At 42.5% G+C, this 27157-nt stretch overlaps 1 protein-coding gene across 3 annotated transcripts in view; it reads left to right on the top strand.

Annotated features, from left to right (window-relative positions):
• MAF (MAF bZIP transcription factor) overlaps positions 1–27157 on the top strand; it is a 185317-nt gene that overhangs the window by 41409 nt on the left and 116751 nt on the right. The window contains exon 3 of one of the 3 annotated variants that reach the window (XM_086848251.1): positions 20578–21684. The exons of 1 other annotated variant lie outside the window; for it this stretch is intronic. The gene's annotated coding sequence lies outside the window, so the exon portion shown is untranslated. Of the gene's footprint in view, positions 1–17154; positions 21685–27157 lie in introns of those variants that run through there. One more of the 3 variants, XM_086848253.1, reaches the window with a different exon arrangement.

The following is a 27157-nucleotide window of genomic DNA, read 5'->3' as shown; positions in this document are numbered from 1 at the left end:
GCCAGAGCATAGCTCTCAGTATGGGAACCTTTGTATTTCTGCTCTGAGTCCTAACAAAGGGTGTTTATTCCCTCTAAAACACAGAAAGGACCCCAAATGCTTGTAGTGTTACAGGGAGCCTGAAAGCAAATCTTGCCGAGCCGAACTGCAGCAATCTCTGGGGTGGAGTATAACAGCTATAGTGCAGCATACAGAATCCCTCTATAGGAGAGGGAGGCTGGTGCCAATTCCAGGCAGAACTATGGGGAATGGGATTCAAATGAGCACAGATGCAATGTTGCTCATGGACAGAAACGAACAGCACAGTACTGCAAAAATGCACGTAGGTTTTAGTAGCCTTTGGTGGACAAAATACTGCTTTTCTATGAAGGATACCTAAACAAGGCAAACAACATAAAAATTATATCACACATTTTGAATGCCACATGCTTCCTAATCCCTAGGGGAGTATTTTCCCCATCTGTCTCAGTTCCTAACTCCACTACTCAACTCTCTTCATCTGGGTTTGGGTCCAGCCATAATCCAGAACTCTTTTGCATGTGAAGCTGCTGGGAGGGTCCCATTGCTCCTTTCCCAAGGTCTGCTCCAGCCTCTCCCGGCAGTTTGCAGACTTTGTCCTCCTGCTGCATCTCTGGCTCCTGGCTGGTGGCAGGGCCAGGTTAACTGAAAATGTGAGGTTTCGATAACCTGCAGCAAGTGTTTTCCGTCTCCCAGGAGAGAACTGTGCTGGAAAACAATTTGCAGAAGACAGGAACTGAGATCTGGTGTCATTTTTGGTGCAGCTACTACAGTTTCTTGCTGTGAGCCCTTATCAGTGGAGTCCTTGTAGAGCTGCTCATCAGCAGAGATCCTGCAGGCGAGCACAGCGTTATTGCTTCGTCCCATGTGGCTTTTTTTATCAGTGCTGTTCTGGCTTCTAAACCTTCTGGAGATGCTGTAATTGGGTACTTTGGGGGGGCTTGGCTTTTTTTATAGTGTAAGTTAAGTTTTTAGACTGGGCTTTAGAAATAAAAATAAAAATAATATAAAGCAAAAGAAAGCAAAATAAAAGGAGGGAAAGAAGGAAAGGAAAGGAAAGGAAAGGAAAGGAAAGGAAAGGAAAGGAAAGGAAAGGAAAGGAAAGGAAAGGAAAGGAAAGGAAAGGAAAGGAAAGGAAAGGAAAGGAAAGGAAAGGAAAGGAAAGGAAAGGAAAGGAAAGGAAAGGAAAGGAAAGGAAAGGAAAGGAAAGGAAAGGAAAGGAAAGGAAAGGAAAGGAAAGGAAAGGAAAGGAAAGGAAAGGAAAGGAAAGGAAAGGAAAGGAAAGGAAAGGAAAGGAAAGGAAAGGAAAGGAAAGGAAAGGAAAGGAAAGGAAAGGAAAGGAAAGGAAAGGAAAGGAAAGGAAAGGAAAGGAAAGGAAAGGAAAGGAAAGGAAAGGAAAGGAAAGGAAAGGAAAGGAAAGGAAAGGAAAGGAAAGGAAAGGAAAGGAAAGGAAAGGAAAGGAAAGGAAAGGAAAGGAAAGGAAAGGAAAGGAAAGGAAAGGAAAGGAAAGGAAAGGAAAATAAAAAGTAAGCTTCTGTAGTTATAAGAAAAGAAATGATGTTCCAAATAAATAAATTCTCCTTACATTTCTTGGAGTAATCTAGGACAGCTGATGGAGATTGACACTCTTAAGTTACATGAATGTTTTGAACGTGTAAAGAATCCTTTATAAATTCAGCTTGGTTTGCTGTGATACACTTTCCAAATTAGGATACTGCAGAGCAGATTGTGAAATGGTGATTTACATGACTTGAGGATTTTGCTCCTTGTGATTAAACACAATAGCACTTCCTTTGGTTCCCTTTAGAATGCATTTTAAAAAATGTATTTAAATGTATGTAGAAATGTATTTAAAATGCAGGTTATTTCCACAAATATAAAAATATCCAGCAAAAAGTGCATTATTGAGTGCTGTGTAAAGTACAGCTGAGCATGTCTAGAATTGCAGCATTCTAAAGGAGGAAATAAAATTACAACTAAGAATAATATTCAAAGTACCATTTTTTTTTTTCTGGCAGGAAAGTGAAAACATGGAGTTTTGTTGGCTCATTCTTCCTATTGCAAAGGATTTAGTGCTGAGCTTTTACCTCGCTACATGATATACTGCAGTGAAATGCACAGAAATTTGGGATTAGATATGAGTTGTAACATCGAGTAAATTTTATGTTGAGAAATTTAGAGCGTGCCAAGCAGCCAGCTCCTTGGACAAAAGACTAACATGAATAGGTTAGAGAATTATTAGCCTCTAATAATAGATGATATACTATATATCAAGTAATGACTACTTACTATCCTGCATTTATCTGTTACACGATGTCCTTTTTAATTACCTACCCTGCCGCCACAGGGGCCGGCAGCTGGTGCAAGAAACGCTGCAAAGCTCATGCCTTCTTCCCTCGTAAAATGGAAATATCCTCCCAATCTGTGCCCTTGCAGTTGTTAAGCATGGGTTTCCCAGAAAAAAAAAGCATCCAAAACACAGCTTTTTCCGACAGTTGTTTTTAAGGAAGGTTGTGTTACTGAAATTATTTTTCAACACAGTTCCATCCAGTGGAGAGAAAAACTCTACCTGACTGTGGCTCTTCCCTTCAGATTTTAATTCCTTCTGCTGCTTGTCTAGGTGAAGAATGGATAAAAATAGATTGTTAGATGAGGCTGTTGCTTTTAATTATATTCATAATGAGCATTCACCATCCTTAATTCAATAGTGCAGTATAACGGGGGAGGGCAGGGTTGTTTAACCTCATTTCCTAAGGAAATGAGGCATACAGCATCCCACCACCCACCCACCTGGACCCAGGCCTCTCCTAACAACTTGTGAATGCTTTCTAAGTGTGCTTGAAAGGGTACAGACATCTCAAAGGTTGCATTTCCTCATGGAAATTGGGGTGAGTGCAGGGAAATTCTCCACATTGGTGTGCCAGGCAGGTAAGTTCAGTCATTATCCCTGCTGATGGCAGCCCATGGCCAGTGGCATCCCCTTCCTGCTGGGAAACAGCAGGCCTAGAAGAGCTGGCCATCAGGCTTGCTGCTGGGGCTGAACTTTGGGATGGACAGCACTGGGCAAAAACAGAGGAAATCACTTTTGCTCACAATTTGGTTTTGGGTAGGAGCATAAATTCTGGGAACCTCATTTTACACTAATTCTCCCCAGTGCAACGTCAGTGCAGGCAGCCTCCAGGTTTTGGTGAAATCAGGGTAGAATGAGGACCTGGTTTGCTTTCTGGGAGCAGGACAAAGCTTAGTGAATATTGGCCACTGTGCTTTTGGCCCTGCAGTGTTGCAGGGGACCTTTCCCATGCTGTGCCCCCAAAAGAGCAGTTCTCCCCCCTGCTTCCCTCCCTCCATCTGCTCCCACACCGACTGCTCTTGGAGCTGGCAGCACATTAATAAAAAAAAGTAAGTTTTATGGGACAAAGTAAATAAGGCAATTCATATATCATTCCTAAGACACACAGAAAGGAGGCAGAGAAAAATAACCAACCGATATTTTATATGAGGATATTTCCATGAGTCAGCTCATTTTCATGTTTCTGGGCTTCCAGCTGCAAGCTCTGCTGTGTTGGCTTATCTTCTACTCGAGGCCTGGCATGTGCCAGAAGTAGCTTATAATTGGCTGTGTTTCCCCTTTGTAAATGGTAATAATAGAGCCTTTATCAACAGAGAATGGCTAAAAATTTGGATGTCTTTAATTTCATCACAACTTGTAATTTTTTTCAGGTCTAATATTACACAAATAGATCTCAGAGTTCCTTGTTCAGGTTGCAGGGCTGACAGCAGAGGAGTTGATTTTTGTAGGTGGGATATTGAACTGCCCTTCAAATGTTCCCTAAGCAGTGACCATAGAGCTGAATTTATCCTTTAACCCTTGTGGCAGGAGTTTCATTAACCCCTTGGCTCAAGAAAAGTCACAATAATTGTGGCTCAGCCTGGCTGGGAGAGGCTGATGCATTTCTTGTGGCAGACTTGGTGTTTATTGCAGGGCAAAAATGCAAGGTATTTTCAATGCATTTTAATTCATTTGAGGTTTTCAATGAACTCACCTCAGCCTTCTAAACTCCTCCTGAGATTGCTTCCTGTGGATTTCAAAATGACTAAATTTAACTGGGCGGGGAGGGGGGGAAAGCAGCTCATTCAATACGATTTCTAAAGACAACTATGCAACCTTTATACAAAATGAATTTTAAATTTCTACATGACAGAAGAATTTGGTTGATCACAGGCACAGGAAGGATGTTGCAAGATTTATTTGGCCAGTCACAACTTGAATTTTGAATAAATTCTGTCAAGCTGTTAAAAAAAAATATGGAAATACATCACTTGACGCATTCAAATCACAAATATGTTTGAGAGGAACTGCAATCTGCTCAGAGATGTCCTGCGAATAAAAAAGATTTCACATGTGTTTAATATATTCCTTTTTGAGGAATTAATTGTCCACCCGCACTGTCAAGCATGGGGGATGGAGGAGCGGAATGGGAGCGATTTGCAGTTCTTAGTGGGAATTAGTGGCATGACTATATTATAACAATCATAATTAAGCTTTGTACTTGAACAGTGCCTTTCCTTGGGGAATCTCAAGGCACTCTGTCAAATTTATAGGGAAATCCCAAGGAAATAAGTGATTTCCCTACAGATCCGCAAAAATTCAGTGGCAGAGCTGTGAGCAGACCCCAGGTCTCCAGTCTCCTGGACTCTGGCTCCAGCTCACAGCAGGAGCTGCCTGATTCCTCTGCCACAAACGGGGCAGGACTCAGGGGCTCTGGAGCACAGCCTGGGGGTGCAGGTGGGGGCTGGGGGTTCCTCCCTCCCCTGGGGCTGCACAGGGAGCAGCGACACGGGCTGGGGCAGAGGGAAGGTGACAGCAGGGACAGACAGCTCATACCAGACAGCCCTTCCAGCAGCACTCTGAACCTATATGAAAATAACAGTGGGAAACTACACTTGGATGTTGCTGTAACCTTGGGGAAGTTCTGACTCTTCCACGCCTCAGTTTACCCACCTCTACACTTAATACGGTGGCACTGTGAGAGGACTTGTGGTGGTGGATTTTTCATGACAAAAAAAATAATAAAAAAAAAATCAGGAAATCTTACATAAGGATGTAGTGCAGTGCTTTTGAGCATCATTTGAAGTTTTTCATCAAGGCTGAAGTCCTTACCAGAAAAATGTGCTCTACTTTATCTCAAAATTCAGGGTTTGCGCAAGAAATACAGAGGGAAATTATTTATGTGTCATGAAGAAGACTCTGATGAGATGATCACAGGGGTCTGTTCTGTTGAAAATCCCTAAGGTTAGAAATCTGTACAACTTAGTGTTTTTAACATGCTTTGAGACCTTCAGAGGCATGGTCCCCTTGGACTAAGTAGGATGAATTGGCCTCCTCGAGTAAGCTGAGTTGAATTTTATGAGTAAGACAAGGAACATGTTACATTATGGATTTGTTTGCTCTCCTGGCTGGTTTCACCAGTTTGTGCAGCCTGGTGAAAAAACAAATTTGCCTGACTGCACAGGCAGAGCAAAGCCAACAGTAAGTTTTTCAACTAAGTGCCTGTAGAGGATGACAAAGTGTTCAAAAGACAACTGGACTTAACATTATTGAGAGTGTTTAAAGTGAGCAGTAAAACCTTAAACATTGATTTGGTGTTTTACTGGAACAAATAGAGAGATTTAAAAATAGTGGTTAGATGCTGAAAAGCACAGCTCCAGTGAAAATCCCCATATTTGCTCTGAATAAATCCTCTCCCTCCTGGGAGGATGCTGAGTGTGGAAGGGAACAGAGTTATTGGTCTCTCTTGCTAGGCTCAGGCTGCTCATTTGGCTTGGTGATGGGCATAAGGATGTTTTTGGGTCTGTGTGAAGGAGCCTCTCAAGGAGCAATGGGCAGTGCTCCTCTGGATGGGAGCATGTGGTGTTTTAGAGGGTGCTGAGTTGTTGATGCCATGCAGAGAAATCCCTCCCCTCTGCCCTGGGGAGAGTCATGGCAGTGGCCTGGCGAGGGGCACCGCTCTCTGGAGGCACTGCTGGCATCTCTGCAAGCCTCGGGTCAGAGGACCAAGGGTATCCCAGCAGAACTGGGACAGTTGGCAATCCTCGTTCTTGTGCAGACTGTGTGAAATGCACACCATTCCCCAGAGCTTACAGGCACAGTTACAAACGAAGCAAAGATGGCAGGAATGACATTCCCTTGCTAATTATAGTGTGGTCCCATCTGTATATTTGGTGTTATGTCACCAACTTCAGCCTGCTTTTTTCTAGCAGGGAAATACTGCTGTAGGTCGAAGCTCAGCACAAAAGGCTCCAGACCTCTAGTAATGTTATAGTTGCTTGTTTAACAGGGGGGAAACTCTATTTTTAAGGGCTATCAGTTGGAAATCTGAGAGTGTGTTGGCTAAGGTGCTTTTTGGGTAATTCAACAGTCCGTGTTTAAAAAACACTTGGGTGTGGATAAACATAACAGAGTTCAATGGCTGCACATTTCATTGAACCTCACTGGCTCCACTGGCACCTTGTGCATGCAGCAAAGCTGTGAGCTCAGGACCATCCCTCCTGCATGGGGAAGGTGGGAAAGCAGCTATTTCCCTGGCCATCAGTGCTCTTCTTGGCTGCAGACTTTTTGGTTAGTAGATAGTTTGTGAAAAGTTTGGGCTGTAGGACCATTACCCTCCAGGAATCCCCTTGGAGAGATACCAGGATAAAAACCACCCTACTGGGTCACTCCATGGGGTTTTTCCTTTCAATCCTCTTGAGGATCTCATGTGTCCTCCTTGGGACCCAGATAGAGCCCTGGAGCCCACATCCCTACTTCTGTTGGTGGAGTTTCCTGGGTCCTTCTTATAAAATGGCTGCAGTTTAGGACCTTAAATTTGCTCATGGAAGATGCCATTTGTCCCTCTGAAGGAGCCCATGGGGTGCTTCATTCTTGCACGTGGTACTTGTGAGCAGTATTGGTGAGCCTCATGCTAGACCATATAGGACTGAGATTTTTAATTAGGGTAGAGGTGGGAGCCTCCAAATCTCATGCGATTAGAGAGTTCTCATAACTTTTACATTTATTATATAGTCCAATTAGCATATTTCTTACTTTAATGTCTCTATTGCCCTGTTCAATGATGAAAATCCAAAAATAAGAGCACTTGCTTAAACTTGAAAACCATGAAGTGAAAATAGTCCAGAAACTAAAGTGAAAATGTGTGTTCCTAATTTAATTCACTGTTTGGGCTAAAAGCAATTAATGAAACTTTGGCAAAACAAAGAAACACCATAAATAATGACAAGGAAACTAAAATCTCAAAGCCATCCACTTCACTGGTTGTAGGAGAGGCAAAAGGAATTTAAAAAGTCAAATAAGGCTTTAAGCCATCCCAAAAGCAGGCTTGTGTGGGGATGTGGAGAAGCACTTTGCAAAGATGACTCTCTGGGCTTGCACCTGGAGCTGTCCCATGAGGTTAAAGGCCCTCTCTGTCCCCTGGTTTACTTTTACATCCCAAGGGTGTTTGGTGGAGCTCATGTGCAGGAGGGGAAGCAGATCCTCAAACAGCTTTATGGGTGAGGAGCTGCCACGTGAAGGCCTTGGTGTCTCTGAAAGTCAAGGAGAATTTGTACCAGCAGAAATAGGTTCTTGGTTTCTTGTCATGCAGGAAGCCGTTGGTGGAGCTGGAATTTAACAAGTTCACAACTTAACAAGTCCCAGCCTAGTGTCTGGACTACCAGAATAGATTTTTTTCTCAAATACCCCCAATCACTCAATGCTTTTGTCAAATTTCTGTCTCTCTGTACCCAGTGTCAGTCTCAGCTTAACAATGAAGGTAGTCCCAGAAAACTTCTCACAAATAAGCAGCCTATGCTCCCTGTTATGAAAGCAACCTCCTACTGTCTTGTATATTAATTCTGCTCTTGTGGGGCGCTGTAGAGGTTGAATTTTCTCTGCCTGGCATGGTAACTTTCATTGCTTTCATTTTTTTAGGAATTTCTAGTTACTGAAAGGCTTAGAGTGAGCCATGAAAACTCCACCTCTTTCTTGGCCCTGTAACCCGTGAGCAGTTCAGCTGAGGCTAGGGGATTTGTGTATAGTGATTTGGGAAAGTTGTGAGTATAAATAGTAAGGAATTTGAGATGTTTTTTCCCTCTGTAATTCAACACTCAATAGCTTCCCCTTCCACCCTGCACATAAGGTGCTGTACCAAAACCATGGAAAGAATTTGTGGAGCTTCAGATCAAGGAAGTTCATAAGCTTGCAGGCTTTTTTCTTGCTTGCTCTTTTAAAAAATCTTATAATATCATCTCCTCTGGAGAATAGCATAGCCAGAGGACTTTACAAATTTTCACCAGATCCTCTCACCAGGAGCATCTGCCCCAGGGCAGAGGCAGGACAGCCCTCTGATCTCTTATGCACGGTGTGGTAAGGGCAGGAACCTGGAATAAGTGTTCAGCCTCAGCTTTTTCCTTTCTTTTTTCTCCTTTTTCTTTCTGGTAGCAGCTGTTCAACCTTCTCTAAGCTCCAGCCTCAGTCTTCCTTCCTTTTCCACATCTCACAGATACACAGGGTCAAGGTATTGGGCTGCAGCACACAGAGTAACGAAATCACTTAGGTTGAAAAAGACCTCTCACATCATTGAGTCCAAGCTCAAATGACCAAGATCATCTTGGCCCCAGCTCTGTGATGAAGTGTCCATCCCTGGAGTCCCTGGACAAGACATTCCTGAGCACAGAGGTTGCCATTGCACCTGGCAGCAGTGCTTGGGGCTAGGGACACCCTGGCCCAGGTATCTCTGTAATGACAGGTTTGCTTTCAAGTGCCCCACAGGTTCCTTTCACCTCCTTAGGTATCTTTGTCTTAATTTCTCCTGTGCTTTAAACTCTGTGCATAAAATGCAATGTAAACCTCAAAACACCCTCACTTATTCTAACAGAAATGCCATTTCTGAGCAGCATTGGTGCAAATTCTCTGTAGCCCCTGTGACTTCAGCCCAGAGATGTGTCTCAGCGTTGTCCCCAAAGCCTGATTGAAAACCCCTCGTACAGTTCTCTAATTACACTGGCTTGGGCACAGATTACAGATGACCACAGCATATATTCATGTACATTCATTGCCAGGCACTTGATGTATTGTTTCATTTTTTAATCTTGACTTCATTTTGCACCATGATATTTGAACATGCAGATTTACAAATCAGGCCCTAGCATTATTGTTTAAAGAACCCTCAATGCTTTTGGTAAAAACCTGAGTAAGTATTTGTTATATTTAGAGGCAATTCTGCTTATTGTCTCTTCATACCATAAGCTTTTCACTGACCTAGATTTTGCTATTCCATTTTTCCATTTGCTGTCCCACAGTACATTTGCATGGAAAGAAAGTCTTTTGTCTATTAGAGTTCTCTTGCACTTGCTATTTCATCCACCAGCCATAATCACACTCACTGCCCTTGTGATGGTGCGGAGAGCTTCACTGGAAGTGATTGTGTGGCTGAAGATCCTGGCTTCAAACTAGAAGTAAAAAGCTATTGCAGCTTTTAGCTTTGTAGAATCCTTGGGCTAAAGAGTGCTGGAGGACCAGCCCACAGCAGAAGAGTAAGAAAGGAGGAAAGATTTGTGTATTTTCCAGCAGTAGCAATTTACAGAAAGAAAAGTGGATAGAGTCAGAAACTGGCTTCCTTTCACGCAGAGGGAATAGTCCTCTCTCTGGATGTATATTACAACTGTAGCTAAAGACACAAAACAACATCTTGATTTTAATTCTGGTTTCAGTTTTAGCATGTCATTAAAGAGATACCTGTATTGACAGGAAGAGTAGTAATGCTTTTGGGGAGTTGTTATTATCGTATTACACGATTATGGTGTTTATTGCGGTGCTGCCTTAGGGCTGAATTTACAAACACTGAGGATGGATTACATGGGTATTATGCTGCACACAGACATTTTGCTGCATGTTCATGTTGAAATCCTGTGAACTGGACAATGTAAACAAATTAACATTATCAGGGAAAACCTGTTTTTTAAGTTAACTTTCCCTGCAGACTATACTTGGCCAAAGGACACTTGCTCTTGCTCTCACATCTCCTGCATCTCAACCATGTTCAAAAATGTTTTTACTAGCACATATTAACCAAAACCTCATCCTTTTCAGGGAAAAAAAAAAAAAAAAAAAAAAAAAAAGCAGGCATGTTTTAAAATGCATTTGATCCAACCAGCTAGTATATTTTTAAACACGACACTGTTATGTTTAACAGTGTGTTAGCATATGTCAATTAACTTGTTTCTGCAGAGTGCTGACAGAAGTGCCCCTGTTGCCGCCAGCCCCGAGGGGCCCTGGGGCTCAGTCAAGTCAGCAGAAGGGAGCCTGTGCCCACACCTCCAGCCCACTGAAACTCAGCCCTGGCTCTTCTGGACAGTATTAGGGTGCTGGAAGAGGGTATGGTGGTTCTGAAGTCATTCCTCCTTCTGCTGGCTGTGGTTGGCGGGTAACCCCCCCATGGCTCTTCTGTCAGCACCCCAAAAGATGTCTCCTGTGAGCACACACGTGAGCTGAGATGCTCTCACTGCACACAACGCCCTTCCAGACAGAATAAATAGAGACTTTTTCTCACACTGTCAGGAGATCACACTCCTTCCCTGTGCCAGATATAGATGAGATGGAGGAGAAAAGATGCACGTGCATGTGCATGTAGCCCCTAAGTCTCCCCGGTGCCCAGAGCAGGTGGTGAGGATGGCTGTGCATGTCTGGGGTGCTTTATGCACCAAGTCATGGCCATAGCCATGTGGGCTACTCACCTCCCTGCTGCTCTGGACCACACTGGCCAGTGCAGAAGGAGCACTTTAATCCATTGTTGGAAACAGCAGAGACTTTTCTGTCTGGGGACTGGCATGTGCTGCTGGATAAAGCCCTGGGAAGTGTGTGAACTAACCAGTTGTATCCTGGCAGGACCTTCCTGTGCATCCCAGCCATGAAATTGTGCATGGTGAGAAGTGGAGTGGGGAGCACACAGGTCAGGTCTCACCAGCAAAGCAGGGATGCACACTGCTTTCCCACAGGGATGTGCAAGTCCACGTGTGGCAGCTGCAGACACTGTTGGGTGTTTGACAGGGCTCATCTGTTACTGCCCGTGCAGAGGATTTGGAAAGGGTAAATACAAGGGCATTTATGGCAGAGGAGGTGTCCAGGATCTCTGTCCCCATGCCCTGCTGCTGTGGGCTGCATGGTGTATCCATGTCCCAGTCAGACTCTGTTTGTGGGAACAGCGCCCGAGCAGACAGACCCACCTCTGCTGCTGTTCCTCATCCAGGGAATTTGGGCAACCTTCATTTCTCATTTCAAGATTAGCAAATGCATGAATGATTCCCATGTGTTCTGGGACAGTGTTAATGGGAACGGTAGAAATACCTAGAATAAGCAGTGTCCAAAAATAGGTCTCTTGTCCTGCCAATGTCTTGCACATGTTCTTAACTTTCCTGCCCTGGGAAGCAACTCCGGGCACCCTGCAGGGCAGGAGAGTTTTTCCATTCACTTCAGTGGGTGCGGGATTTCATTCTGCCTCACAGACCTGTGGATTTTAAAGGGACTGTCCATGAGGCACTCTCGAGCTCTTTGCAGGGTCGGAGTGCTTTATATTTTTAGCACTGACACGGTGGTCATGAGGAAAAAGCACGTTTTTGCCCCGCTCCAAGGGCATGGTCAGACATGCTGCTCTGCTGGAGCTGCTCAGGGTCAAGTTGTTACTGGCCCTGAACCATTTTTTCGGGTGCTGCACCTTCCTGCTACACAGCTTGGCTGCCATAATTGGAGCCGTGGAGCTGACCTACACCAGCCGAAACATGTTGGAAGTGGGGTTTTATAAATAGACTCTGTGGACAAAGGGTGTCTGCTCCGGGGTGTTTATGGGACTGGGGAGAGGAGCCTGGGGCAGGGGATGGAGCCTGACAGCTCCCAGTGAAGCAGCACAGCCCTCTTTGCAAAACAGGGAGTGTGGTGCTGGCAGAGCCTGCGGCAAGCCCTCGGCACAGGGAAGGACGGAGAGGCCACGACCCGGGGTGTGGGTGCTCAGCTATTTTCTCCCTGTGAGACTGGCTCCCAGGCCTTTGCTCATGCAAACCATGACAGATCCCATCTAAATGAGTAGCTGGAAATTATGTGCTCCCTCCCTGGTCTGGGCTGGAGCTGAATTTTGTTACCAGTCTAAGTAGCTTTTGCTACTGAATGCAATTAAAAGAACCAGAACTTGGCACTGTGGGATCTTGCCCAGTGCTGGTAATCAGGGTGATTGACATTGAATCCTTTGATTTCTCCAGAGGCATCATAATATTTTAAACTTATTATTAATTACAAGTGTATTAATCTCCGAATAGTATTAACAGTATTTCAAAATATAATTTTATCCTATCCAACCCGCTGGGAAAAAAAAAGCAGTTTTGGATGAACCGAACAACTTTATAGACACTGTGCTTTATAACCAGATAGATTTTCCCTAGTTAGTTCCATTTCTATCTAATATTGGTGGAAGATTAAAGATACTGAATCAATGCCTGTAAAAGCTTACATTAAAAATTTGCAGTAAATGAGAAGAGGAAAATTTCATTAGAAACATAAATTGTAGCAACTGGAATGCCTGCAACTTATTTTTAGTATTCTACTGACAGTGACACTTGAAAGCTTTTTTTTTTCCAAATGTTTTCTTTTCTCAGATAAAAAAAAGAAAATGACCTCTAATATTTTGAAATATAGAACTAATTACAGTACAGAGTGATCCTGATCCCACTGAAGTCAACTGCAGCATTCTTTATGACATTGCAGGATAGTGCCTCTATTAAGAAATAGTGAGGAAATGAGATACTTTAAAGAGAAGGGTTTAAAATGAGCTGGCTCTGTTGGCCTCTTTTGTAAAAATACCTTAGAGCCACTTTTATCAAGTCAAAAGGTTCATTGAAAAGAGAGAAATTAAAAGATGCTGCTTGTGGAACCTGGCAAAACATGAACTTCGCAACAAATATCTCTCCAATCCAATTATAACATTCAAATCAAGGAGAAAAAAAAATTATGAAATATAATGAAAGCTTTCTCTCTACTGCAAAAGTCTACTTGGAGGTGTCCAGACCTAAGGGAATTACCAAGTCAGCATTATAGTGGGGAAAAAATGTAATGCAAATGAGAGTGAAATAATCAAATTTTTCTGGTGGAAATAAGTGCAGTTGTTTGATGTAATTCTGACACACAGCATAATTTCAGCATCAACAGTAAAGTTTAAAGAATCAGTGTGTCTTCATGAGATTTCTGTACAGAAAAGCCATTCAATAGGAAAATCTAAATCAGACTTTGGTTTGCACATTGGCCCCTCTATGGGAGAAAGCCCTGAATTATTTTAGTTGCAAATAGAAAAATAGAGATGACCCCTTTTCATTAATTTCTAGTCATCTTTTCCACTCAAAAATCCAGCATGATTGTGGCATGTAAGTCACAAGAAATGTGATGTGTGGCTGTTTTTGTGCTCACAAAAATCAAACTTTGGTTTATATCTCTAATACCAGCTCAGCTATTTGAAATTGTACAGTTTTCCACAGTGAGACACACTGGACTCATGTCACCGTGTTTCTTGCAGATGTAATTTTTCAATATCATGGGGATATATTCCAAATAATTAAAACAATTAAAGCAGGGCATGTCCTCAGTATTTTACTCAATCTCGTAGTCTGTGTGAAATATATTTGTAATTTTGTGTTCATTTCCAAATGGAGACAGATTCACACACCCTCACAGCCAAACTCAGGACAAGAACCAACAATTAAATGAAGCCTGAGATCCAGTCCAAAGCAGGCATATACTCAATTTAATTTTTAAATAGCTTAATTAATAGTTTCAGTTAAAGCAAAGAAGTGAAAATGGGTCAAACTATGTAAACATTGGTTAGAAAAACACACTGTCCAGCCAAAGCATTGTAGAAGTGCTTTAAAGAAGAATGGTCTTTAAATTTAATTTAAGCATGGTTTTCCAACTTAGGTAAAATCCCAGTTCAGACAAGGCCCAAGCCACTTTTTGTGCCACAAAGAATTACCGAGGTATGCTGAGAGTTTATTTAGTCTTTGCTTGTTCTGAGGCCGTGTTTCGCTGTGCAGTCATCATTCTCTCCTTGCTGTCAGCACGTTGTTACCTCTCGGCAGCTCGGAGCTCACCGCGCTGAGCCGCCGGCGGGACCTGCGCGAGGGCTGCGAAACATCCTCCGCAAATATTGACTGGAATTTTGAAACGGGTTGGGAGACACTGCCATTGCACACCGAGTGTTTGCGTTCTGCAAATGTCCAGGTTCAAGTTCTTGTTGACACGGCTGTGATGGCTGATGGGGTCCCTTACATAAGTCTCAAGGCCAGGAGGGTGATTTTGCTCCGGAGTAGTCGGGGAGTAGAAGCAACACCGCGTGTCTTATCTGACCAGGTATTGCTCAGCAGCCCTCTCTTCATGGGAACATACATTTGTTAGCTTCTTGGTAGTTTCTGGATTCCACAGGGGCAAAATCGTAAAATGCAAGCAATTTCTCTCAATCCAGAGAATTACTGTATCTAGAGATAACAATGTTCTTTACTCAAAACCCCCCTCAACCTCCCCCACTTTTTGCAAAATTTTTCCATGATACTTAAATATCAGCTTGAATGACATGAGGGTGTCATTTGAAAGGGGTAAGAATTTTGTTTTTAAAAATCCTTTTTTTATCATACAGTAGCACTTGCATGACTCGATATATTTGTAGTTTTAACTTTCTGCTACAGTGAATTCTTTGCAGTTTTGCTAATTTGCAGTTAACTTCCAGGATCTTAACTTTTTGGTTAGAATAACTGAAAGATTTCTGTTTGGTTGTGGGGTTTTGGTTTTTTTCTGTATTTTTTTAAACTTTAATTTGATTAAGTTAATAAACAGAAATAAGAAGAACAGAAAACATTCAGATGATAAGTACCAAGACAGGCTCAGGTTCATTGCTTTAGGAAGATGTCACTGCCAACATGATCAAGTTTGGGAGTTTGAGCCTAAACTTTGGCTAAGTTTTATCACATGAGAATTTCCCCCCAGTTCTTACATTTCACCTTGATTTGTGCAGAGCAGGTCATGCAGCAGAAGCTGGCAAGGTCTGAAGGTGTCACTGCTCTTTGCCAGCCATCCCCTTTGGAGTGTGAAGTCAGGTTTGGGGGAGGAGATCTGTGGTCGGCGGCTTTTTGTGGAGTACGTGGCTGGCGGATGAGACTGTTTTTGCCTTCCTGATCTGAACACTTTTGTTTCCATAGTAAAGGACAACACAATCTGTGCAGGCAACAAAATCCAGCTGGTTCTTCTCTCCACCTGCAGAACATCTGCAGAAGGAGGGGAGTGTATCAAAGATCCTTATAATGAAGGACAGGTTTTAATGTTTATGTTCAAAAGCAAAACCTCAACAGGAGACCTTTCATGAGAATGAAGCAAACAAACATTTTGGGCTGGAGAAGAGGCTGAATGAGCTGACCTACTCCAGCTTACCTGAAAAGTTAAACATGTCAAAGGTTCTCTGACAGGCAGAGGGAAGATGCAGGAGAGGTTTTTTATAAATGGCAGTTGGGCAATTAATGTTAACCATCAATATCAGAATGGCTTAGATTACATGATTAACTAGTAAGAGTTTTGAGCTGGCTGGTAATTTTAGATTAAATAGTCAGGCAGCCAGTGACTTGAATATTGATGAAAATCCTGTGTTTTATTAATATGCATTCTCTATAAATTAGAGGCTTAGTACACAAAGAAGAATCCTAATGCTCTTGCTATTTTTCATTGCCACAGGTAGAGCTGAATAATTCATAACAATTAATTTATTTCACTGATTTAGCCTTTTGGGGCGGGGAGGAGGTAGGGGGGAGGTAGGGGGGAAGTTGAGCACAAGTAGTCTGCAGGTAATTTTTTCCATGTTTATTTATGATAAATAACTCACCAAACACATTTGAAGACTAATTCTTAGTTGTGGGGATTTTTTTGTATTTTAAATTGGAGAAATTGGGGGGAATATGGGCGTAAGTGCAAGCAACCTGCCAGTCAGTACAAGAACCCAAATGAATTTTAAATTGTAAAAAAAGCCTAGCTAATTGCAAATACAACACATACAGGGTCAGGCTCATGTTGATTTGTATTGATTGGTGCAGTGCTGGTTACATTGCATATTTCTGCTCCTCATTTAATTGATTCTAGTTCTTCAGGACCAAGATTTTCTTACAAATATTTCTGTAGGCAGAATTTCTAGTCTGTATTTAGTCCCTAATTCACAGGTGAAATACTGCCCCTTTTGCAGCCAAGGGAAGTTTTACCCTTCATTCTGAAATATCCAGGATTCTATCTGCTGATGGCAACATTCCTGAAAATCCTTCTTGGTACACACCGAGCAGTAACGTGTCCAACATGAATGACATTTTATATTTGTGCAAAGTTTCAGAATATCCAGATGCAGATTTTTAAATTTATTTTTTAGGCAGTGGGAGGCCATGTCTTAAATACAAGACAGAATGTTGCAGCACAAAGATCATTTTCCAGTCCTGCAGCTCAGGGAGGCTGCAGCCCTGTTTCGGTGTCACACTCGTATCCTGAGCAAGTAATATCCAGAAACACACAAGGAGGAGGAGGAGGAGGCTGGATGATTACTGCCTCTCCCTTTCTCTGGTTCTTACAACACACTCACAGCAGTGAGACTTGCACAGCACACAATAAATCATTGCCTCATTATGCTCCTTCTGGAGATTTGTTTAGGGCACCTACTCTAGTACTATGGACGATTATTTGTTCTTCCCAGAAATTCCTCTCAGATATAGACCTCTGGTTTGATTTGCACAAAAGGAAAACACTGCATCTTATTTTTGAAATACTTTCTTAGTGTGCAGAACAATTGACATTACAGAATTGCCTAAGAAAGTAATTTCAGCAATTTCTGGAGGGGATTTTAATTTGTAGGTGGGTAATTTTGTTGAGAACAGGCAAAGGTTAAAGAAGGCTTTTGTGTTTTTGTGGTTTTGTGACTTGTCAATATGAAGTATTAATAAATTAAACAGAGGGTCTTCCTCCCCTCCTTTCTTCCTTCCTCCCTTCTTGCCTGCCTTCCTTTTTGCTTTCCTTCTTCCCTTCTTTCTTTCTTGTGTGCATAAAAGCTGTTGATCCCTTACCTAGCCAGATTTTGTTGAACTATTGTAAAAGAAACCTAAGTAGCTCATTAAAAAACATTGTAAGGTCTTCATTCACTTTTTCTGTATGTCTTTAGCCAGCCCTAGTTCACAGCTGATGCAGGAGGGCACTGGTCTGATTGATAGAATAGGGATTTTGACACTTGGTTTTGACTTAAGGAGACAAATCGTCTCCTAATAAAAGGTGTGCATTAGTTGGCCTGATTTACTAACGAGGAGAAGTATTGCTGATTTTGATAAAACAGTATTTATTTAGCCTTGCACCAAGTAAATGCTGGAATAACCTAGATTGTACCTGCAATGGATTTGAACAGCCAGAGCTGAGACTTTGGAGAGCAGGTGGGTGCACTGCAACACGGCTGGGTTTTGCTGCAGTGTGACAATGTGATCTAGGATCCGATCCAGGCTCCTCAGAAATCAATGGAAATTCTACCCTTGACTTTACTGAGCTTTGGATCCTGCTTCAATTGTGCCAGGATGGAAATCAAATTATTCCAGCTTGGGGGAAGAATTTTCTGGCTTAACAGATTCATTGTTTTGTATTGATGGGTGTCTTTGTGTAAGAGGTCCTGATTTCAAATTTGAGTGGTTTTGATACACCATGATCCTCCCTCCTAGCCACAGTCCCCTGAAATGCAATAGACTTCTGTTTTGTGACCACTCACAGACATCCCAGAAGAACAATGACATTTCGTAGATGATTGTAACGTGAAACTCAAAATCATTGTAAGCTTGCTCAAAATGTGACCTGCCTTCACACAAAAGCTCCCTAAGCTTTCTGAACCTCACAGCAAAGCTGGATATCTTCACAGCCATAAAGAAACACAAAACTAAGTCACTCTGGTGTATTTTGGGGTTTCACTACACATCCTCCTGCACCACTGTAACTCAGAGTCTTGGGTATAATTCTCATTTGATCTTAAACTCTTACAAAGAGCCTAGGAATAGAAGATGTGCTGAGGTAAGGGCCAGAAAAGACTGTTTCCAACACCCACTGCAACCTGAGTCCCCCACAAACAATCAGGACTCAGCGAGAATTGTACCCAACCTTTTTTGATGGAAGTGCAGTGGTGACCTTGTAGATTGATTAAAGATGTGACATTGATTGACTTTGAAGGGAGCCACATCCACCCTTCTTCTGCCAAAAAGGCAGTGGCTGCAATGTGAAGCCTCAAGAATGGGGCATTGCTCTTCCAAGTACATGGAAGACATCCAAGGGTAACGGGATAATGCAGATAATGGGATAGGGTTTCTCCCCTCCTTTTCCTTAAATACCATATAGCTAGATTTTGGCCATCCAGCATCATTCCTTAGAAGACTTTTCTCTGATAGCTACTTAAAAGATGAAATATCTGAGGAAATAAGCTCTTTTGGTAGGTTATTTAGGATGCTTGGTGGTTGAGAATGTCAAAAGGGACTGGTGATGTTGACTCTGCAAGAACCTTTATTGGTGGTGTGTGTATGATGCTGTGAGGACCAGCACCAGTAGAAGGGATGGTGTGATGGGGAAAGCTTTATTCCCCTGGCCAACCCGCCCCTGAGGATTGTTCACACTGTCACATTGGGGTGTCAAGTTTGAGAGTGCTAAAATGGCCCTATTTGCCAGAGATTCAGAGTATCTTAATATGTGGTCTCTTTAAGGCACCTTGAGTTGGCACTGAGGTTTATTGGCCTCCAAAATTGCCACTTTTGAAAATCTAGGCCACTGAACCTGATATGAACTATCCGAAAGCAGAGACAAGGGAGCATTTATGTTGGAGAATGTATAGTGGCTTGAAAACTACAAATCAAAATAATTCACCCTTTTATGTGTAAATCTCCTTCTCTTTGATACACAAATTGAAAAGCTGTCTGGTTTCCTTGTAGTTTCTGTAAGCAAGCAGTGTGTGACTGCACCCTCTAGAATGATATTTAAGTGTTATTTAAAGTGCAGACTTGTTAAGGTAAAGCAAGCTCATCTGTATGCTAAAATTGAGCCCACCAAACCTTACACCTAAAACCAGCAGGCAAGGGGGTCTTGAGTTCCACGGCTCCCCCGTGACAAGGGCATGGTGTGACAAACAGTGAAGCACCAAAAGATCAAAGCACTTTTTCAGGCACAACAATAAAATCAGAGACAGAAAACACCAGGTGCTGGTACCTGAAGATGCCTGCTCTTCCAAAGCAGCCTTTGTCAGGTTTGACACAGCCAGCCCATGGCAAGGGGATGCAGGCAGGAGCTGCACACTGGCAGTAAACAAATATCAGCAAGTGAACATCCTGTGTGGTGCATTTCTGAGCTGGGAGAAAGGCTGGACAGTCACTGCACAAAGCCCACGTGGAGGGGATTACTGGGACACACTGAATTTACCATGAGTTTATTGAAAACTGTTCAATGCAACCATGGAAGGACAGCTTGATGTGTTTTGCTCATACTCCAGAGTTGTTTTCCCTGGTTGAGCACCTCTCCTCAGGTCCTGTGGAAGTCAATAGCTGTCTTGCCTTTCAGAAGGATTATGCCCCTAAATAGCTTCTTTAGGAAGTGTACTTTGCTTGGTGATAACACAAAGCAGAGGGTAGATGATTAACACCAATTAGGATTATTTACAAGAACCTAGAAAACAATAGGTCCATAAATCATTGTCTTATCAATTGTAGTTCCTCCTGAGTAATTCAGTCATCACTGGGCACACTGTGTTAAGTACAGATCACACTGATGTTAGCTGAAGTGTGTGCAAATGTTGAAGATACAATATGTCCTAAAATAGCAACATGTTATAAAAAAAATCTGATTGTTTTCAACATTTTTATGTTCTAAATTCCCAACAGTTTTCCCCCAGGTATATTGAATGAATTTAAGGCAGCTGACAGTAGCCTTGTTTCTCTTGGGTTATGCTTCAGCTCTGTCTACACTTGTGTCTCCATCTGGGGTGTTTTTGCAGTAATCCCCTGGCTGCCTCTGTTTGTTGGGCACTGGCCCAGCTGCAGAACAGCTTCAATGCAAACATATTCCTTCCAGAGGAGAGACAGTGGGGAGTTCTCTCCAAAAGCAAGCCAGGGCTTGGTGGGACACACTGCTCTGATCCAAGGGGCAGCCACACCACCACAAAGTCCTTCAGGGTGTCTGTCACCCTGTTTGCAAGAGGAAGGATGTCCCAGAGCTCCAATATCAGCCTGGAGTGGGGCTTGTGCTTTAGAGAGGGCTAACTGCTTTGTGTGACACCCTTTTTGCTGGTGACTGGCAGCTCTTGAACCACTGCTCCTCTTTCTTTCACCAAGGCTTCTTCTGGCTCATTATCCTTTTTATTTGGTAACTACCCGGTCTTCTGTAGCTGTTCCTCCTTTCTGCTGATCTTTTTTACTTCTACTTTTATCACTTTTTGTGATCCCTTTTCCAATTTCCAACCTTAGTCTCCCAGAAGAGCCGGAGTGGTGACGCCTGGATGCAGAGGAGATCACACTGCTTATAAATCTGCACCGTGAGGAGGCCAAAAGTTTCTGCAGCAGCAGGAGGTAAGCCAGGACTGCTGGTGGGTGTAAGGAACAGAAGGCAAAGCCACGTGAGTTTGAGAAGAAGGCAGCAGCACCCCTGAAGATGGAGACTTTGGGGCAGTCTCACAGTCCTGTACAGAAAACTTGAAGAGACACTGAAAACTTCAGGTGGGAACACACCCGACCAGCTGCTTGTGTGGTTTGGTCCGTGGACATTTGGGGTCTGCACACCAGAGACTGAAAACTCTTGATTTACCCTAAATTTCTTCTTTGTGGACTTCTGATGTAATAGGAATGGCACAAAAAAATCCAATATATCTTCTTCACCATAATGTTTCCAGCCTGCTAACTTTCCCAGGACTACTTTCTGTTCAAATTACTGGAACTTAATTACATGAGGTTTAATTTCAGTTACTTGGCCAGCTTTAAAAACATATATTCAAATTTGAACCACAAGGACAGAATTTTGGGAGCCTCTTTGTCCTCTCACTTTGTGTTAATTTAAATGAGGAAACTGTGCCTGTGAATCTCTGCTTAACTTCACCTATTCCAAGCGAGTCTCAGTTCTGGAGAGACTTCCCTAACTCTCAGCAGTTTAAAAGGGAGCACAAAGAACCCCTTATGTTATTGTTTATGTTTTTGAAACTGTGCAAATAGATATTTGTCGCCTGCTTATGCATTTTCTTGTAAATAAAATGTATTGAGACCAGAGATGGAGTTACACTGACTTTACACCAGATAATGTATTGACATTTTACAAGCAAGTGTTTTATTATCCATACATTTCACAAGTAGATCTTACAATGTTTAATTATGACAAAAAAAAGAAGTGGAAGGAGAATCAAGAGAGGGACATGGAGAGAAAATGTGAAAGGACATGGATGGGAAGTGGTGGAGTTGGAGGACAACACCAGCTCTCAAAGCATTATCTGAGAATTCATATGATTAGGACTTATCTTTCTGGCTTCATTATTTCATTATAATCTACTGCTTACCTGATAAGTAATAAATGGCCTCCAAATTTTATTGCATTTGCTCACTTTCTTTAGACTTTGCATTGGTTTGTTCCCCTCTTAGATCTTATTTCTGTTAAGGAATGAAGATTTCATGTTTTTGCTGGGGTTGATTTGTTCCTCTGGTATTTCAGTGTTTTTATTTAGCTAGCAAGCGTCCCACAGCAATTCCTTGGATAACACTTCCATCTATCAGATTGGGATGATGAAGGATACATTGCAGCTGATGTTCAAACACTGATGTGTATCTGGGGTTGGCCAGCCACCTCCAACTCAGCAGATACAAAACTCTCCAAAAAGCCAACAAAAGAGGGCTTCTTTTAAGCACTCCAACCCGCTAGTGGATTATCTGTAGTGGGTTGGCAGCATGCCCCTTCCTTCCTCTGCAGGAATGCTGGCCTGGCTCTGCAGCCCTGGGTTATGTTTTTGGTGGTTTTGTTTTATTTTTATTTTTTTCTTCCGTGTTACAGCATGCAGAAGAAATAAATTGTAAGGCTGATTTATAATAGTTCATGTCATTTTTTTTTTCCCCTCTGCAGCCTGGGATTAATTTATTTACCTGCCAGGAGGCAAATGTAGCAACCAGCACTTCTCTTTGGGGAGTGACCCTACCTTTCAGCATGGCCCTGCAGGAGAGGGCTCCTTGCATGGGCTGGCTGTTGTTTCTGGGAGCTCATGGGCACACCTTCAAAGGTTGATGGTTCAGCTTCTTCTGCGTGAGAGAGGAGAGGAAATGACCTTCACCCAGCTGAGCAGGGAACAACAGGAAACCCTCACGGTCCTGCCATTTCCCACCCGCAGGATCCGGAGCTCAGGGACCTTTTTTGACAAACTGTCAGTGTTTTGTCAGGGTTTAGCCGCTGCAAATATATTACCAAAGTATGTTGATGATTCATGGGGAAGTGGTGTACGCTGATTTAAGTGATGGACTAGCCATTCTGTAATGGATTTGAGAATTCCCAATCAGATTGTACTTAGTTTTATCAAGCAGGAAGCTGGCAGGCTGTGTTTTAATCAACTGATAGCATCTCTTGGCAATTGGCATCCAGCTAGTGGACAGAGTACTTCTCAAAGACCAGCTCACTAAGTTACAGTCACAGCCACTCAGATCTCTCAGCTTTACCTCCTGTTTTTTCTGTTCAGCCTGTTTCTTTCCCAAATGAAACTTTGGGCTAGAAGTGCAGGAAGATGCATCATATATGCTTCTCTTCCACTGGTGTTTTAGGGGGAATGGATGAGGTAGAATGCATTTGCTTCATCCCCTAGAAAGCTGTGCTGAAACAAGCTCCTAGATGTAGCATAAAATCCCAGAACCTGACAAATTCTAGAATTTGGTTCTGGCACAAGTTTTTGAAGTGCTCACATTGCATAAGTGTAGTAATTCTACAGTGTGGGGTCACACCAAGTAAGATGTGACCTTTTTCTCTTCAATTAGGCCATGACTCGTTATTCCATGACTCATTATCTATTGTGTCACCAAAGACATACCCAGTGTTCTGACCTGCACCAGCAGATACCAAGAATGGTTCCCTTCTCTGATAAAACTCATCACTCCATTTGTTAGTTCTGGGTTTTCATCAGCAGCTCCTGCAGAGCATCTTCACTGCACAAACCTTCAGGTACCTTAAATAATTATCTACTCAGAATTTATGTTTTGTCACAATTATTGAGCAGTGGAGCCATCCACACTCATGGAGCTGTGCTCAAGCACAGCATCAAACCTCAGGAGCTGGTTTGTTGTGCCTGGCTCCTGTGGAGTAGTTACTGTACTTAGCAACCCACCTCCAATATAAATATATCTGCTACTCTGAAGAGCAGGCTTTGAAAAGCACCAGAAGGGATCACTCCCCCATAAAGATTTTTTCCAACATTGCAGAGCTGTTGGGACTTTCAGAGAGAAATTCTTCTCGCAGTTAAGCATCCCGGCCACAGGGATGAAGATTTTACCACAGGCTGACAAAGCCCTGGTGAAACCTTCTACAATGGGCCATAAACCCCAATTTAAAGCTGGGTCCTGTCTGAGCTGCTCCTGAGCCGTGCAGGCATGGAGGGAGGAGGAGAGCAGCCATCCATGTAGTTGGGATTTGGGAGCCATCTGTGATGTCTTTGCACAGCACCGTGTGGAAAAACAGCACCCTGGTCTGAGAGCTGAGCACTAAAACCACGTGTGTTTGAAACTGCTTAAACATTTGGAACCCTCAGAAGAGGCTGATGATTGAAAGGTTGTGAAACAATCATGCTCCCAAAAAGTAATGAAAATGAAAGTGAGGTGTAAGGAGCAGAGATGAGTGATTCATTGGGAAACTGTGCTCTTGAAATTGTGTGACAAATCCTGGGTGAGGGAGGAGCTGTGTGTAAACATTTAAGGGCCACATCCTGGCTTGTCCAGAGGAGCTGGAGATGCAATGATTAACAATGGACCCTGTAGCTGAAAGGGAAATTTTAACTTCCATCTTAGATATTTTCTGTTGACCATTAAATGAAAATCAGAGAAATCAGACCCCTGTTTTCAGTGTCATGTCCCATGAGGGTTTCAGCAGACAGTGACCTCCACTTCAAGAAATGAAGTTTCCAGTGCCAGAACCACCAAAAGGACATGTGAAAACAAAGCTGAAAAAAGTCTTCTCTCTCTGGGGTGGAAATATACAATTTCCACAGGGTTGTTTTCTGTGTAAACATTCCTATTTGTATGTTTTACAGATTAAAACAAAAATGTATCGTCCAAACATATTCAATAAGTTAATTTTAAAGCAAGTTAATTAATGTATCTAAGCTTTATCACAGAGCATAAGTAAGTGGAAAAAATCCCCCAGCCAAATGTGAAGAGTCTAATCTTGATTTTCTCACTCTTTGAGTTCATTTATTACAATGTTTGCTCACTTTTATAAAAGCCATGCTCATGTAATAATCTAATTTCTGAGAGCATCTCCAGGGACAGGAGATCCCATTACAATATCTCACATTATGTGTCATTCAGGCAGTATCTCCCAAATCATAAAACCTATAGAAAGGGAATGACACTTGAATAGCAGATTCCTCCTCCTCCTTTTCTTTTTTCCTTTTTTGAGCATTTTTTTTCCAGCCCAATGCTTTCTTCCTTATACTGTCTGACCTCATACAGCCAGGCTGCTCATCTCCATTCTGCAAGAAACAGACAAATCTCTCCTTGCTCTACCTGACCCTCTCATCCTGTCTCACACTGTCTTTTATATAGTTTGTGACTTTCGTTTGTGCCTCCTCACTGTCCTTTCTGTTTTGTGCCTATGGGTTCTGCTTTGTGAACTGATGAACTGGCCCTGCTGAGAAAAATCTGAAAAAAGCCCAAGTTTCAGATCAATAATTCCCCTGGTCTGATCATTTCATTTGTAGCCAAAACTGTCCTAACAGGACAAGTACAGAGAGACAGGACCTCTCCATCTGCCTCTGGTGCCACCTCGCAGACCGATTGCTGTGCCATCTTCATTTCTTTCAGCAGTTTCAGGAATCTTGATAAAGGCCTCAAGGGAGGCTTATATGGTCTTAAAACATTTCATTGATCCATTCATGTCCACACAGTCCAGGGCTTCCATTTTTAAGATTCCTTCCCTATTATCATGGAAACTGGCTAATTACCATAGAAGCCTGTTAGGAACCTGCTTAAGACACCAGTGTTGATGTAGCAAAGCACTTGCAGCTTACTCAAATCTCAGTGTGCAAAACTATGGAGTCCTTGGGATGAAAATAGGTTTTCTAGGAGATGATTCTGCTGCTCTATTTAGATATTATTTTAGAATATATCCAGATATTATTTTAACATGCAAATCTAAGGTCACAACCTCAGTCCTAGCTCATCCAGTTAACCATAAAGACCATAATCAATTTTATTTCTTATGATACATCCATTGCAAACTACCACTCCCATTGCTCATTTCTTCATGTAGAAGTCGTACACCAAATTATCTGGTCTGATTAATACCAGGTTACTGTGCCTACTAGTGCACTTATAACTTTGCAACAGGAAAATAAACCTGGCCTTTTTAAACACAGAGGCAAGCAGAGAAAAAGCACAACATCAGGATTAAACCAGTTCTGACAATTTCTCATTTCCATTTATTCAGAAAAAAGTCATAATTGAGACTTAAGGAAAAAAAGAAAAGCCCTCCATGCCTTTAAGTGTAAAATCCATTTTAGTAGCAGGAAGCTGTTATATGGTTAGAGCAGTTATTTTTATTGTCTGTCTGGGTATAGTTTTTAACTGCAGGCACAGAATAAATCAATAGTGTCATAAAGCTACTCTCACCCTCTGCCCTTTCTAAAGGGACATTGTTCAGTGTCTGTGCTGGATGTGACACAGACTGTGCTTTGATGCACAGAATTATGCCTCTACTAATGTTCTGGGGGAGAAATCTGTGTGACACATATTTACCTGTATCTCTTTATCCATATCATCTCAGAGTCATCAGGATAAAAGCAAAATAAAACACAGATACACGCACAAAAATGTGCAGAAGTTTTTCATCAGAAGAGAGGGGGTTATTCTCTTGCAAATGGTATTTTTCAATTAATTTGTAATTTCATAAATCTTCTCAGGTGGTGTATTTCTGAGACTGTGTGAGAAAACATTCATAGGACAGTCCACACAACTTAAACCTGATTGTAACCTGCTCTTTAATACAGCAAGGAAGGACGGAGCAGGATCTGACTATGAAGCTGGTGCTAGATAAAGTTGCCCTGAAAGTGTGTCTTTTTAATAGCAAGAGTAGTTAATGGCTGGAACATTTGGCTTAGGAATGTGGTGGATTGAGCATTGCTTTCAGTCTCTAAATCAAGAATGAGTGTCTTTCTAAAGCTATGCAATAGCTTCAGCAGAAGTTACGGCTTTGATGCTGAAATGAGTGGGTGAAGTTCTTCAGCTGTGTTACACAGGAAGCAAAACCAGATGACTGCGATGGTCCCTTTCAGCCTTACTAATCCATTAAATCCTGGTTTGGGGCCTTTCACACGCCGGGGTTTTAGGCAGCCTCTTAGGTTTTCCGGATGGTTTCTGCAGGCAATACACGTTCCAGAGCTGGATCTGACAAACTCCATATAAATGGGTGTCCGGAATTGACACACTTTATAATTTATATATAAATCACTGCCTCTAAATGCAGTTCCAGATCCATTTCCCCATGCAGCTGAGCTCACTTTGTCTGTTCTGTGCAGTGGGGATTTTCCTTTGCAAAGCAGATATGCCTCTGAGCTGAAACACATGCCACGTGCTGCTGGAGACTCCAAAACCTGCCACCCCTATCATGGACCACAGAGAAGTAAACCTTTATGGATCAGATTCTGAAGAGATTTATCAGCAGCAATTCTTGTTGTCAAGTTAATTCATCGCTCTGCTCCATGCTTGCTCATTGCAACTTCCCCAGGTTGGCACTTCTGACAGAGGCATGAAAATTGTACTTGTGCTGCAAGTGGGAGGTGGAGACAGCGAAAATCTGTGCCCTGTCTGTGGGACTCTG

Source organism: Cyanistes caeruleus, chromosome 12 (assembly GCF_971803275.1).
Source record: "Cyanistes caeruleus chromosome 12, bCyaCae1.hap1.1, whole genome shotgun sequence".
NCBI lineage: Eukaryota > Metazoa > Chordata > Aves > Passeriformes > Paridae > Cyanistes > Cyanistes caeruleus.
This window is presented reverse-complemented; position numbering and strand designations above follow the sequence as displayed.